Here is a 13,581-nt window from a genome sequence, read left to right as displayed (position 1 = left end):
AAAAATCAATAAAACATCACAGGCTAGCAAACACCAAATTTACTAGCTTTATCAATGCTCGTTTCTATAGCTGCGCGTCAGCACCACGTAAAGTACAACTCACCAATGTTGCTTAGTTGCTCATGACAGAAAAGCATGGGAGGTAAACTGCAGAATGCTAAATTGCCAAATGGCAGCCATGGACCAAAGTAAAAAAACACTTCTCTCCAGGTATTACTGCCTTAGGGTCTTCAGGGTCACAAAGGCTGGCCGACCACACAGTCCTCCCACATTTGCGTGGCCACTGCTGGGATGTCATGTTACCTTACTGGGGAATGTATAGTGCACTCTAGCCATTGGTATAATCTCATAGCGCAATAGTGTGATGACCTGAGCAAAAAGCTCGAGCAGCGCTGCTCGCCTCCTCCACAGGCGTAATACTGCTCCTTTAAGTCCTTTCCAGCTAAACAGTTTGCAGTGATCTGAAAGGTCAGTCAAAAGGTCAAGTCATAGCTTTGATATGGAGAACACAGAGCATCAATTGGTTATGAATAAAACATGCAATGAGCAATGCATTAAACCTTGCACGGTATGTATAAGGGCTACTGAAAAGTTTGTATGGCTATGAATACAAGCTACAGGACGAAGAAATATTGTTTCATCCAAAGTAGAAACTTTGGCTGGCACGATGACGTAGGTGGCGCTGCGTGTAAAATGTCTCACTTCAAAGGATTTCCCTTCTTGCTACAGCACTCACCTCAGTGACGACACATGCCGTAAACAGTGCAAAGAGAGCATGCGCGCGCATGCTCATCCGGAACAATAAAAAACAGGGACATTTCTGTGTTTAACCTGGACACTGTTTGAAAACAGGGACATTTGAGTCACTTGGAGAAAAGTATCGGGACACAGGGACACTTCTCCAAAAACGGGGACTGTCCTGGGAAAACGGGACGTCTGGTCACCCTAGACTGTTTGCACTGATGTAGCTCTTGTAACTAACGCTATGCTATCTCTGTGAGGTGTTCTGATGCCTTCGGGTCAAGTCCACGCTCTGCAAAACTCAATAATAATTAAATAAATGTTTGAGGATGCTGCAGTGAGAGGTGCAGTCGCATTTCTACCAAAACATGACTATCCCAAAGGGAACCTCTTATAAGCATTCAAGAGTGCGGTGGAAGGATTCACGTCTGCGTCTGGTGAAAGGCAGACGATTGACGAGTGGTCTGGTACTGAGGGGGACTTCAGATTAATAAGGCATGCTTCCCTAGTGGAAGATTGTAACACATGAGTTACTGCACTAGTTTACATTTTGTGCAGCTTTGATAAGAAGCGGATTTAGCCAAAAACAGAATTAGACCTATGTGCATTTAGAGCAAACATTAGCAATGTCAATAGGTCTGGCTTTTTGCTAGAGAAATTATTTTGTAATAGCTTCATGTGTGCTGTCCTCAAATCCCATAATGAAGCAACATCTTCGGCAACAACAATTTGGAACCTGGGAATAAGGCGCCTCTGCTGATCACACTGCACTAGCATAGTTAAGATGTAACCGAAAGAAAAGTTTTATGAAAGGGAGTCAGAAGAGGAAGTTTGCGTAGTAAATGACAAACTTAAATGATTTGCAAAGTATTGCATAATAGATACTTTTCACAGTGCGCCAGATATTACCTTTCATTTTGAAGATAGCCTAACTGCGCACAGACCTTTACTTCATGGAGAAAAATCTGTAAATCCAGCAACATGTTATCATGGCAGAGTGAAATAAAGAAACGTGCCGAGGCGAATAATGAATAGCACTGTGTCTTTTATTTATTAAGCTGTGTTTTTTGGGGGGCTGATTTGTGCATAAATTTTGGGGGCTTTTAGAACTGACCTGTGGTTGGAGTGTGTATACTCAAGGCAACTGTTTTTTACCGTGAGGCAACGGGCAGCCATTAGCGGGTTGCCACGCGCTCAATACAGTTAGCGCACTAGTTTTTGCACGCCACCCTCCCATTACCTCATAAAATGGGCAGGGATCGGTCGCGCGGCGCCTGAGAGGTGCGTTAGAGCCTCAATCACGCTTGTCTCTTTTCCTGATTTTTGAACTGTTCAGACTTTTTAAAAAACGATTTTATTAATTAAGCTGTGTTTTTGGGGGGCTGATTTGTGCATAGGTTTTGGGGGCTTATAGAATTGACCTGTGATTGGAGTGTGTATACTCCTGGCAACTGTTTTTTACGGTGAGGTCGCGGGCAGCCATTAGCGGGTTGCCACGCACTCAATACGGTTAGCGCACTAGTTTTTGCACGCCACCCTCCCATTACCTCATAAAATGGGCAGGGATCGGATGCGCAGCGGATGCGCGCAGCAGGCGTGCTGCTGGCGCGCCAAAGGCACGCCTAAGGCAAACCCGTCTGTGCCCCTCCACGTCCGACCGAGGCCAGGGGCCAGGACCCCTGCCCTGTTCGGGAAATCTGCTATAAGGTATTCAAATAAGCAGTTGCTGAGACTTAGAAGTCCTTTACTTCCAGGGTGTGTGCTCTCACACCCTGAATCTTTGCCTTATACTTGCCCTTGTTGCAATGCTGCAATTAACATTAACTATTACAAAGGCTATAGCTCGTCATCCACCCCTATAGGGTCTATTAAGGCAAAGCCAAGATGTTTATTAATCTGCACAAAAATTATGTTAATGATTATGTATTTTACAGCATAAACTGGCGATCACTTCTCAAGCACAAGTCCGATATTTTTGATCTTTTGAGCAATGAGCACCCGGACGCCATTTTCCTTACGGAAACTTGGCTACAGGAGTGCTCAGGACCGGACATTGCGTTTGCTTTACCTCCCAATTATTTAATAGTTAGGAGAGATAGGATTCTAAAAGTGGGTGGTGGTATTGCTATTATTTATAAAGATTGCTATACTTGTAAATTTGAAGACCTTCCTTTTAGTGGATGCGAATCTGCATTATTTAAACTCACTATTAATCCTCAGGTTAAATTTTCTGGCATTTTGCTATATCACCCGCCGGGATCGAATGAGGCATGGGCGGACTCCTTCCCTGATCGAGTCGCACCGTATCTTTTGGATACTGCCAACGTTACCATTTTGGGGGAATTTCAACATGCATTTCAATGACCCAGCATGTTCCAAAAGCACAATACTCATTTCTGATCTAGAAGCTATGAATATTTTGTTATGTAATTCGGGTCCTACTCATGCAGCGGGCCATTTACTTGACCCCATTCTCTCCAATTTGTCTAATATTAATTGTTCGCCTGCCCTTCCTGTCCCTTGGTCTGATCATTTTTTACGTGTTTTCGTGTGAGCAAAGCTTCTCTCAGCTCGGCCCCCAATACACCTAGTAACAAGAGTAACTTTAGAAACTGGGCCAAACTTAACATGGATACTTTTAATAAATTCTTAATAGAGAATGCCCCTATCACTAGCCCAATTTCGGTAACTACTGCAAATTAAATTCATAACTGGCTACTCAACTCGGTTGACTTTTGCCTACCTCTTTCGGATAAAAAATTGAAGAACCACCGGCCTACGGCCCCCTGGTTCTCGGAGAGTATAAAAGAGGAAAAAAGTAAAGGTAAAGCCTCTGAGAGACAACGGAGAAAGAACTATGCCCCTGAGTCTAAATTAGCCTATAAATTGGCGAAAAGAAATTATCATGCACTCTGCAAAGCTGCGCGCGCTGAGTTTGTGACATCCACTATTATTGAAGCTCAAAATAACGCTAAAGCATTATTTAAACTTGTAAAAGATATATCGGGCGCAAAGTGCCTGCCTAAATCTCCCGATCTTACTGTATTACAATGTGATGAGCTCGCTGAGTTCTTTCTTAATAAGGTAGGAAATATCTATGCTACATTGAAGCAAGTCCAGCCTGTGGATAGCCAACTGTATAAGACAAATTCTGATCAAGCTATTATAAGTAGTATCTCTCAGGCCACAATGCCTTTGAAAGTCACTAATAAACTAGTTATTTGGGCCCCCCTTGATATTAACTCCTTTAGGTTAATTTTGAACAGCCTGAAGTCTGGCTCCACTAAGGACCCTGTCCCTCTTTCCGTGCTCCAGAAACTTGAAACACCATCTTTGATGTTAATTATGGAGCTACTTAATGCCTTGTTAATGGAAGCTAAGGTACCATCTATGTGGAAACATGCAATGGTTCTTCCACTTCTAAAAAAAGTGCCAATCCGACACAATTAGCTAATTTTCGCCCTATTTCTTTGCTCCTGGCCTTTTAAAAAATATTGGAAAAGCATGTCAATACTCAACTGTCAGCTTTTGTTGAATCTCATAACTTTCTACATAGTTCACAGTCGGGCTTCCGACCTGGTTTTTCTACGGAGACTACCTTATTAGGGGTCACGGAAATGATACGAAACCATGTGGACAGTGGTGATACCGTGGCACTCATTCTTCTCGACCTAAGTGCCGCGTTTGACACGGTCTCTCATGCACTGCTTTTGCAAGCGTTGCAATCTCTAGGAGTGTCCAGTTTAGCACTTAGCTGGTTAAAAGACTTTTTGGTGGATCTCACCTTTCAAGTTTTTTCACCTACATCCAGTTCAAAAATGTTCTTTTCACCTTACGGTGTCCCCCAAGGCTCTCTTTTGAGCCCATTGTTATTTAATATTTATGTCAGGCCTTTAGCACTTATTGCAGAAGACTCGGGGCTCTCCCTGTTCTCCTACGCTGAAGACACCCAGATTGTCTTCTCTTTATCTGCTGACAGAACATCTAACCCATCGTCTCTCCAAGTGGGGTTGAGAAACATCGCAGGTTGGATGCAAGCCAACCTGCTTAAACTTAATGGGGAGACGACTGATGTGCTAGTACTGGGCAGGGAAAAGAACCTATGGAGCCCCCTACATTGGCCATCTGAGATGGGTGCTCTACCTCTGCCCAGCCGGCAGGTTCGGAATCTGGGTGTCATAATTGATGAACAACTTTCAATGAGGCAGCAAGCGGTGAAAGTGTCATCCACTTGCTTTACCATCCTTAAATGGCTTAGGAAAATCCTTTGGATGATGCCATTATCTACACAATGCACTGTGGTCCATGCTCTTATTACATCTAGGCTGGATTATGGCAATATTCTTTATCTTGGAGCCAATAAGGATGTTGTTCGTAAGCTGCAACTGGTTCAAAATGCGGTGGCTAGACAGCTCTGCAAGCTTCCCAAAAGTGCTTTCATCTCAGGTGCTCTTCTCGAGCAACATTGGGACAGGGTTGAGAACCGCTTAAAGTTCAAAACCCTGAGCTATATGTTTAGAATCAATTGTGGCAAAGCACCACAATATTTGAAAGCTTTGGTTCGGCATTATCTTCTTTCACGCTCGTTACGTTCAGCCTCACAGGTTAATTTTATTGTGCCAAGGATTAGACTGACCATGATGGGTGGTCGATCGTTTTCTTATCTTGGCCCACGGCTGTGGAATTCCCTTCCGAAGGTACTTTGGACCAAAATTAGTTACGTGAACTTTCGCAAGGGCCAAAAAACCTGGTTGTTTAACTTATAGAGTTCTCTTGTCTTTCTTTACCTCTCAGGTGGCGCCGGGAAACCCTTGGGTAGCTGTGCACCTAATAATAATAAATTAACAATAACAATAACAATTTATGACAGGCTTAAGCATCCAAACTACATACCTGCCCTAAACAAACATGTTAGCAATTTAAATGGCATTGTATCAGCAAACTAAATACATAAAAGAACAGCTTTGGGCCTCAGTTACAAGCTAAGTAAGTCTGCACTGTAACAAAAGGACTACTGGATTCTTCGTCACCAAAACCTAATCGAAACACAAATAAGACATTGTAACCATGTTCAAAATGTCATAGCCTGCGACAGTCTAGCCTACCAATGGCAAACTATCAAACACTCATGAAAGCCAATGGCTGAAGGAGGCTGTCCCAAAAACCCCTATCTGTACTACTTGTTACTGTACCTTTTGAAGAATTGATAGCAACAGGTCCTCTATACAGCTAAAGGTGTCTGCAACCACAACTCAAATGTTTTGAAGGAGTGAGACAAGCATTAACAATAGTTGTCTTCCGTGGATCTGATGATGGTGTGGTGTTTTCCAGTTCTTTAGGGCCATGATCTTACTTTTTAAGGTAAACGCCTACTGTAGAAGGGCAGACACTCCAAATTTTAAAAACAACGTTACAAAACCATTGACAAAGCAAATAATTTTGGCTTTTTCATGTTGAAAAGCAGTTTTACAAAGGCCTCCCCATTAGAGGACAGACTCTTGACGGACCACATGACTGAAAAAGCAATTTCCCAAACCTATCGCAAAATTATAAATAACCAGGCGGACCCCACGAAAACCCTTAGGGAAAGGTGGTCTTTAAGAGGAATCTGAAAACACATTTTTTTGCTTAATGTCCATATTTCTTACTCCGCTAGGTACCACTCCGGGACTCTCGTGAGTATCTGTGCGTGTTACAAATTTATGTAACATAACATAACATAACAAAGGTGGCAGACCGACATTGGGGAACTGGATGAGACAGATTGTCAGGAGGCAATCGCATCCCCGTGAGAAGTTGCAATACCCTCCACATTAAAATTAGTGCAACTAAAACTTCTTCACCGAATCTACTACACATGAATATCTATGCACCGACTGGAATGGACTGACACACCACTCTGTTTGCGGGAATGTGGATTGCCAGGTACCTTTTACCACATAGTATGGGACTGCCCAGTGATCACACCATATTGGGAAGCTGTCATGCGCACAATTTCACAGGTTGGTGGAACAAGCGTTTTTACGGAACCCAAGCGATGTCTTCTAAATATCTGGGAACCAACGGAACATAACCATATGGCTCAAGACTGGGCAATGCTAGGTATGATGATAGCGAAACGGAATATAGCTCAACACTAGGGAACGAGGTTGACTCCCACCTATCGCCAACGGTGTTATGATATGGACGGCGCAATTATAGCGGAGAAAGTGATCTATGAACACAGGGGTTGCCCCAAGAAATGGACGCGGGTGTGGGGAAAAAGGAATGCTTTTGGGGCAACATTTGTGATCCCCCTCTGGTTGAATCAGTGTCAGATATTAGTGAATAATGGTTACTGGTCGGGGGCACTGAGATGTTTTCAGTACTTTCACGTGGACATGTTGCCAATATATATGGATATGGGGAGCGAATGTGACGAACAATCAATGTACGAATAATCTTTGCCCTGTGTACGTACCTTTAATTTTCAACCTATGTAATGTGTACTAACTACTACAAAAAGCTAATAAAAATGTTTTTTAAAAAAGCAGTTTTACACTAGCTGTGCCTTTTTCTGACCCAGGGACATATTACATCCTGTCACAGGGTCTATCGGGACCAACTTAATTTACAGTTAGGGGCCTCTACACAAAGGTTTTTTTGTCAGTTGGTGCAACTTACCACTGATTTAGGGTTGCGAACTGACCCTAAAAGTGAAAACTATGAATGGTGTAAGCAGTGCTTAATTTGAGCCGGAGGTTTCTGGTGCTCAGCACCAGCACTTAATTAGTTTCCTGTGCTAGGCACCTGAACTTAATTGTCAACACCACACTTATGACAGTCTGCCACATGGTGGTGCTGCTCATCTCATTTAGAGGTGAGCAGAACAATGGTTGCTTATGAATACAATAGACATTACAAAATACTAATACCTGCCTTCCCAGCCATTATTTTAGCTTTGGGGACCTGGAAAAATCTGAACCGTCGCACTTGCAGGCGAAAGAGGTGGTTAGTAGTTGTTTTGCACTGTCAGGGGCAGTGGGTGGTGCAAGCTGCAGTGGCCTCCTGGTCAGGGCCTGGCACTTCTTGTTGGGTGTCAGTGATGTCAAGTTCTCTCTGAAGGGAGTCTCCTCTCCACAGATCAATGGAGAAGAGGTGCTACTGGTGGCGTCTGGATCCTCCGATACCTACTTACCTCAGCCTCCTTCAGGGCTGATTGGACCCAGTACCCATCTGGCTGGTGGGAGGATGGCAGACGGGCACAAAACGGATAGCCACTGCCAAGAGAGGTAGATCAAAAGAAGAAGATATGAGATTGAGGGGCAGGGGTGTCGAAAGAAGGAAAAGAGCAGAGAAATAGAGCGGTCGAGAAGGCTGGAGTGAGAGGGATACGTATTAGGAAAGAGTAGCGGAAGAGAGTAAAATGAATTGAAAGAATGAAAAGGTCAGAAGAAACACAAGTGACGATCTTTCTAGGGAAAGGGGAGAGAGAAAAGATAGTGAAAGGGGGCAGGATATAATGATTGAAGAATAATGATAAAGGAGGGAGGGGAAGTTGAAGTGAGAGAGGTGCGGGTATGCTTTAAAGGTAGAAGGAAAGCAAAGGAAGAGAGAAGACTAAGAGAAAAATAGTGAAGAAGGGGTGAAATGAAGGGAGCAGTCAAGAGGAGGAAAATACAAAAGTGGAAGCAAGAGAGTACAAGATAGGGAAACTGGAGATAGAAAAAGTGCACACAATGAGAAAAAAGAGGTAGAGAGAAAGGGAGAGGAGCAAGGAACAATGAGAAAAAGAAAGGTAAGGAGGAAACAGCAGTAAAAACAGCGAAAATCAGTAGCAGGAAAATTGTAAACTGATTTACTGAGCAACCGACAGATGAACAGGCGACTTAGGTGGACCAAACAGACAGGCATGACATACACAATCAGGCATATCTCATTCCTGAACACTCAGTGGTGGAGGGAGCCAGACATCACTAATGCCACTTTCGTCATTCTCATGCAAGCATACAGGTGAGGTTATCCTGCCACTGGAATACATATTGCTAATGAAGGCGAAGACTGCTCTATAAGGGACCCGCAGTTCTCATTCGCAGGAAAAAGTTTTGGAAATTGCACCACAAATTTATGGATCCTATCTCTGATTTTGCGATGTGACTTATGCACTAACTGGTCATGCTGTAAAATGTCTAGCCGCAGAACGACCTGCCTAATCAAAATGAGTCAAATCACTACTTGTGACCCCCTGTGATTGGCTGCAGACTCAGGGATGGTGGCCTGCAAGAATCAGCAGTCTGCAATCCCTCAGTGCTGCTTTAAAAATATGTTTTCCATGTGGGAGTATATCAGGAGGAGGCGAAAGAGGTCCCCAAGACTACTGGGTGCTCCCACCTAGGCCGCTGACAGGATTCAGAAAGGAGATGGTGACCTCAGGGGACATCTTGCCCTTTGTGAATCAGTTATCACCTCATTCGAGGTGATGGTAAGTGATCAATGGTTTGCCTCTGCAATTTCTGCAGAGACCATTAATAAATATCCTTGGTATTCACACTTAGGAGAGATGCTGGCTCCTAGCTGCTCTACAGACTAGCCTGCCTGCGCTCACAGATTATAGCCTGGAAGCAGTTGGGGAAGGATGTGGCTAACGGTCAGAGATGCCAACTTTGGAGCTGGGCTGGGAGCCAAGTTCGATTCTCCGCGTTGGCTCTACATCCTGCAATGCTGGGCAAATCCCTTAATCTACCTGTGCCTACCTAAAATGAATGTGTCCTTGTATAATGGAAATGGTGCTCATGTAAAGCACCTCAAATACCTTTGGGTCGAGTTTGCGCTCTATGAAACTGCAACAATAAAGTAGTTAATCAGCGCTTCCTCCCCATGCCCATCCCATTGGTTCATCTATGCAGTGGATAAAGCCCACGAATCCCTGACCAGCATTGGTGAGCTGGGTCACCAGGGGGGCTCTGACATGTTTCCACTCATTTTCGAGTGAACAGGCTGCCCATGTGAATCGGAGAGCGCCCTGGGGTAGGAGCATAAGCACACAGAGAGGGAGAGAGAGCGGAAGATAAGGGAAAGGGAAATAGAAGGGCTGTAAGGAGAGAGCGCGGTGGAGAGAACTAACAGAGAGGGAAAGAGATTAGTCAAGTTTAAATTGACAGATGGAAAGAGAAAGAGTCAAGAAAGGGAGCGGGGCTGGTTTGGATATTGTTGCCAGGGCTCCTGTTGGCTCCTAGCCCCGTCCTGTATCTAACGCCCCTGTGTATTTGCTAACAGCTTGTGTCATCAGCTGCCCTCCCTGTGCTGACAACACACAGACGTCGTTGCATGCCAGTGATGCACAGGAAGGTGTTGAGCCAATCGGGGAAGTTTCCTCTTGGTCTCTGATTGGCGGAGGGATGCTAGCCTGAAGCCAGGAGAGTTAAAAGCAGCTCTGCTCCTTCTTAGCCCATCTCTTGAAGATCCTTTTGCGAACACTGAGGCCTACCATACTTTTTGGCTTCTTGCATAGTTTACAAAAAAGTTTTTAAAAAGTCAATTGGGATCCAAATTGGACCAAGAAGACCAGTGCTGTAGGGGGAGAATGTTTTTCAATCTTTAAAGAAAGTACTCCCCTTTAATAAGAGGTGCAAGATTCAAAATTTCCATCTATGCAGGGATTTGAGTGCACTAAATTAAGCCTCTGTTGGAGGTTTAATATGCTTCAGCATATGTGGTTTGTGGGAGTCTCAAAGGAACTCTTCTGTTTCCTCGTTACAGCACTGCGCAGTGCACCTATTGAAGATACCCGTAGGGATCCAACTGTTCTATCCATACAAGATTTGGCATCGACATAAGAGGAAGGAAATCATATTATACGTGTCTGGATGGGCCCTTTGGTGGGCGGATCTTTTCTTCCATCATGGACCTCACGCATTTACATCCAGATGCAGGAGACTACAGATTGTCCATTGGTAGTTCTAGCTGTGAGACATTTTGTGAATGGAGATTAGGAAGATTCCCAATTTAACCAATTTACAAAGGGTCTGAAAAGACTACTCTATGGACATGTACCTTCCTGGGCCTCCTATTTTTCCTCTCAGAGCTCTAGAGCGCTTTGATGCCTGTGGGCCTGCTCTTACACAAGTGCATCTCTCACAATCCTTCTCAAAAGGCACTTCCTTCATTGCCTTTGTCTCAAAATTATCTTTGCTGAGGCACCAGATGGCCAAGGCATGACAAACTTGGTGCTAAGTACTAGATGCCTTAGACATTGCCTGGTTAACTGTGATATGTGTGCTAACTCCTTTTATTTATCTGACCTGATCAATTCCGACCCAGATGGGTCATATTTTATTGGAGCCTATAAACGTCAGCCCAAAAACCATTGACCCTTAGCTAGGTTTGCAAAAGAATAAGTGCTAGGGCCCAAAGTTTTATTGCTGAGCCCGCGTCCGGCATTGTTGGATGTCAATGTGTCGAATCTCAGGGCTGCATAGTCTTGATTCCAACTCAAGCCTATTTAATCCACCACCGGACACTCTCTGCCTCTTTGTCTCAATCTTGCAGGTTCTTTTTCATCCCTGCTTTCTCTCTTTGTCCCTGTTTTCCTTCTTTTTCTTCTTCTGCCTTTCCCCATTTTGTATTTTTCTCTCCCTTGCTGTGGATCAAACTCTGCTGAAGAAAATAAGAGCTGGCCCCCCAAAAAGAGTGCAGTGGCGTAACAAAAGTTGATGGGGTCCCCCTGCAAGGTACAGGGGGGCCCCCCTCCAGATTTAATCCGGAGATCTCAGTCCTGATACTGTGCTGAGGGGTCCCCCGCACCGCGGGGGCTGCGAGGGCCTGTGTTATGCCCCTGCCGGTGGGCCCCTCCTGCAACTACCACCTCTTATGAAGTACTGATTCCATGGAAAGTTATAGCCCCTCTCTAATCTCAGAGAGGTATGTGGACCTAGGTAAGAATCAATATTTAGTAGGGGGCCGAAGACTGTTTGGAACACAAACACAGTGCTTAATTTGTAAAATAATAAGTGTCAGGGCCCTGAACAGGAGGCCGCTGCGGGTTGTACCACCCATTGCCCATCATCGCTGTCAATGACAGTACCAAAACAACTCTTTCGCCTGTATGTGCGATAGTTCAGATTATTTGAGGTCCCCAAAACTAAAGGAATGGCTGGGGAGGCAGGTATTAGTCATTTTTAATGTATACTGTATTCATCAACAAATGTTGTGCTGCTCATCTCAAAATTAGATGAGCAGCACCACCATGTGGCAGAGTGTCACACCTGTGTTGTTGACAAATAAGTGCTGGTGCTGAGCACTGGAAACCACCTGTTCAAATTAAGTACTGCAAACACTTGTGAATACAGATAAAACGACCAACACACACAAGCCTGGTCGTTTGTTTGTACCTATAACAAGGGACACCTTCGAGCTCAACCTTTTTAAGGCGGCCTTCTCACCCGCATTCTTTGGGGCATTTCACCTCAGCGAGCTAGTGGCGCTCAGGAGGGCTGGGCCAGCGGGGCGGTGCTTGCAGGCAGCCGATGTCAACTCCAAATTAGCGGAGGTTGAGCTATTCCTCAAAGGGTTTGGTAATCTCTCCCTTGTGGGTAGTTCCCAAGAAGGAACCATGTCAGTTCAGACGCATTCACCACCTCTCGTTTTCTGAGGAGACGTCAGTGAATGACGGGATCAGTGCTGAAGCATGCTCTGTAGGTTACGCGACCCACAACACGCTTGTGAAAGGTTTTGAGGAAGGTTTTGTTATACCATTTGTACCATTTAAGGGCCCACTCCTGCTGGGTGGCAATAAAAACTTAAAATCAGCTTTAAAACACCCTGAGGTGATTTGCAAAAAGCTAGAAAAAGAGAAATTCCCGGGGAGGATAGAGGGCCCCCTGCATCTTCAGATAGTCGACGACGCCATCGACCTAGTAAGGGCCTCAGATCAAGGAACCCTCATGGCAAAAGCGGACATTGAGTCTGCCTTCTGCCTCCTCCTGGTTCATCCCTCAAGATTCCAGCTCTTGCGTTTCCTGTGGGACGGGGCTCTGTACATTGACAAAGCAATGCCCATGGGGTGCACAGTATCCTGCGCTTACTTTGAACAATTTAGCACCTTTCTGGAATGGGCCCTGCACTTCAGGCATCCCACAGGGGGGTAAACTACACTACCTACACAACTTTCTATTCACTGTCCCCGCAAGGTCAAGTGGGGACACACTGGCGGCATTCCAGGAATTAGCCAGGGAGCTGGGAGTCCCGCTGGCAGCAGAGAAGACAGTAGGTCCCGCAACAAATATTACATTTCTGGGAATAGAGCTAGACTCAGTTCCGGGTACATCCAGATTGCCCGAGGAGAAAGTGAGGGATTTCAGGGACGAGATAAAGTATTTTCTTGCGCGGCCCCTGGCACGCGAAGCCACTCCTTGTGAGTCGTAGTTTGGAGAGGATACGAACCCCAACGTCAGCCGGGGTGGCACGGAACTGTGCCCCACCGCAGTACAGTCACGACACCGGAAAGCTTGGTTGGCTCTATGAGGCTGGCAAAGGCCGCTGTTCCAGAACTCCTCTTGGCAAGGTCCCTTGGCGCACAAGATCCCGGCTGCCACTCCCTGAAGCAGAAGTCACAGCAGAACTCCACCTTTCCAGGATCCAACAGGTACACAAAATCAAAATTGTTGTTGCACTGCTCCCTTACTCCACGATGAAAGGAGCTGCACAGGATGAGCGGTGACTTATATCTCCCATTCACTTTCCCACCTCAACCGGCGGTGTCCCCCCATTGGGGGGGTTTGTACCTCGCCAGACCCACCCATTGGCCGGAGGGGCATGGCGCCACTGTGGCGCCTGTGGGGTGCACTGGGCTACTCCTATTCC

This window comes from Triturus cristatus, chromosome 5_1 (assembly GCF_964204655.1).
Source record: "Triturus cristatus chromosome 5_1, aTriCri1.1, whole genome shotgun sequence".
Lineage (NCBI taxonomy): Eukaryota > Metazoa > Chordata > Amphibia > Caudata > Salamandridae > Triturus > Triturus cristatus.
Note: the sequence above shows the minus strand (reverse complement) of the source record.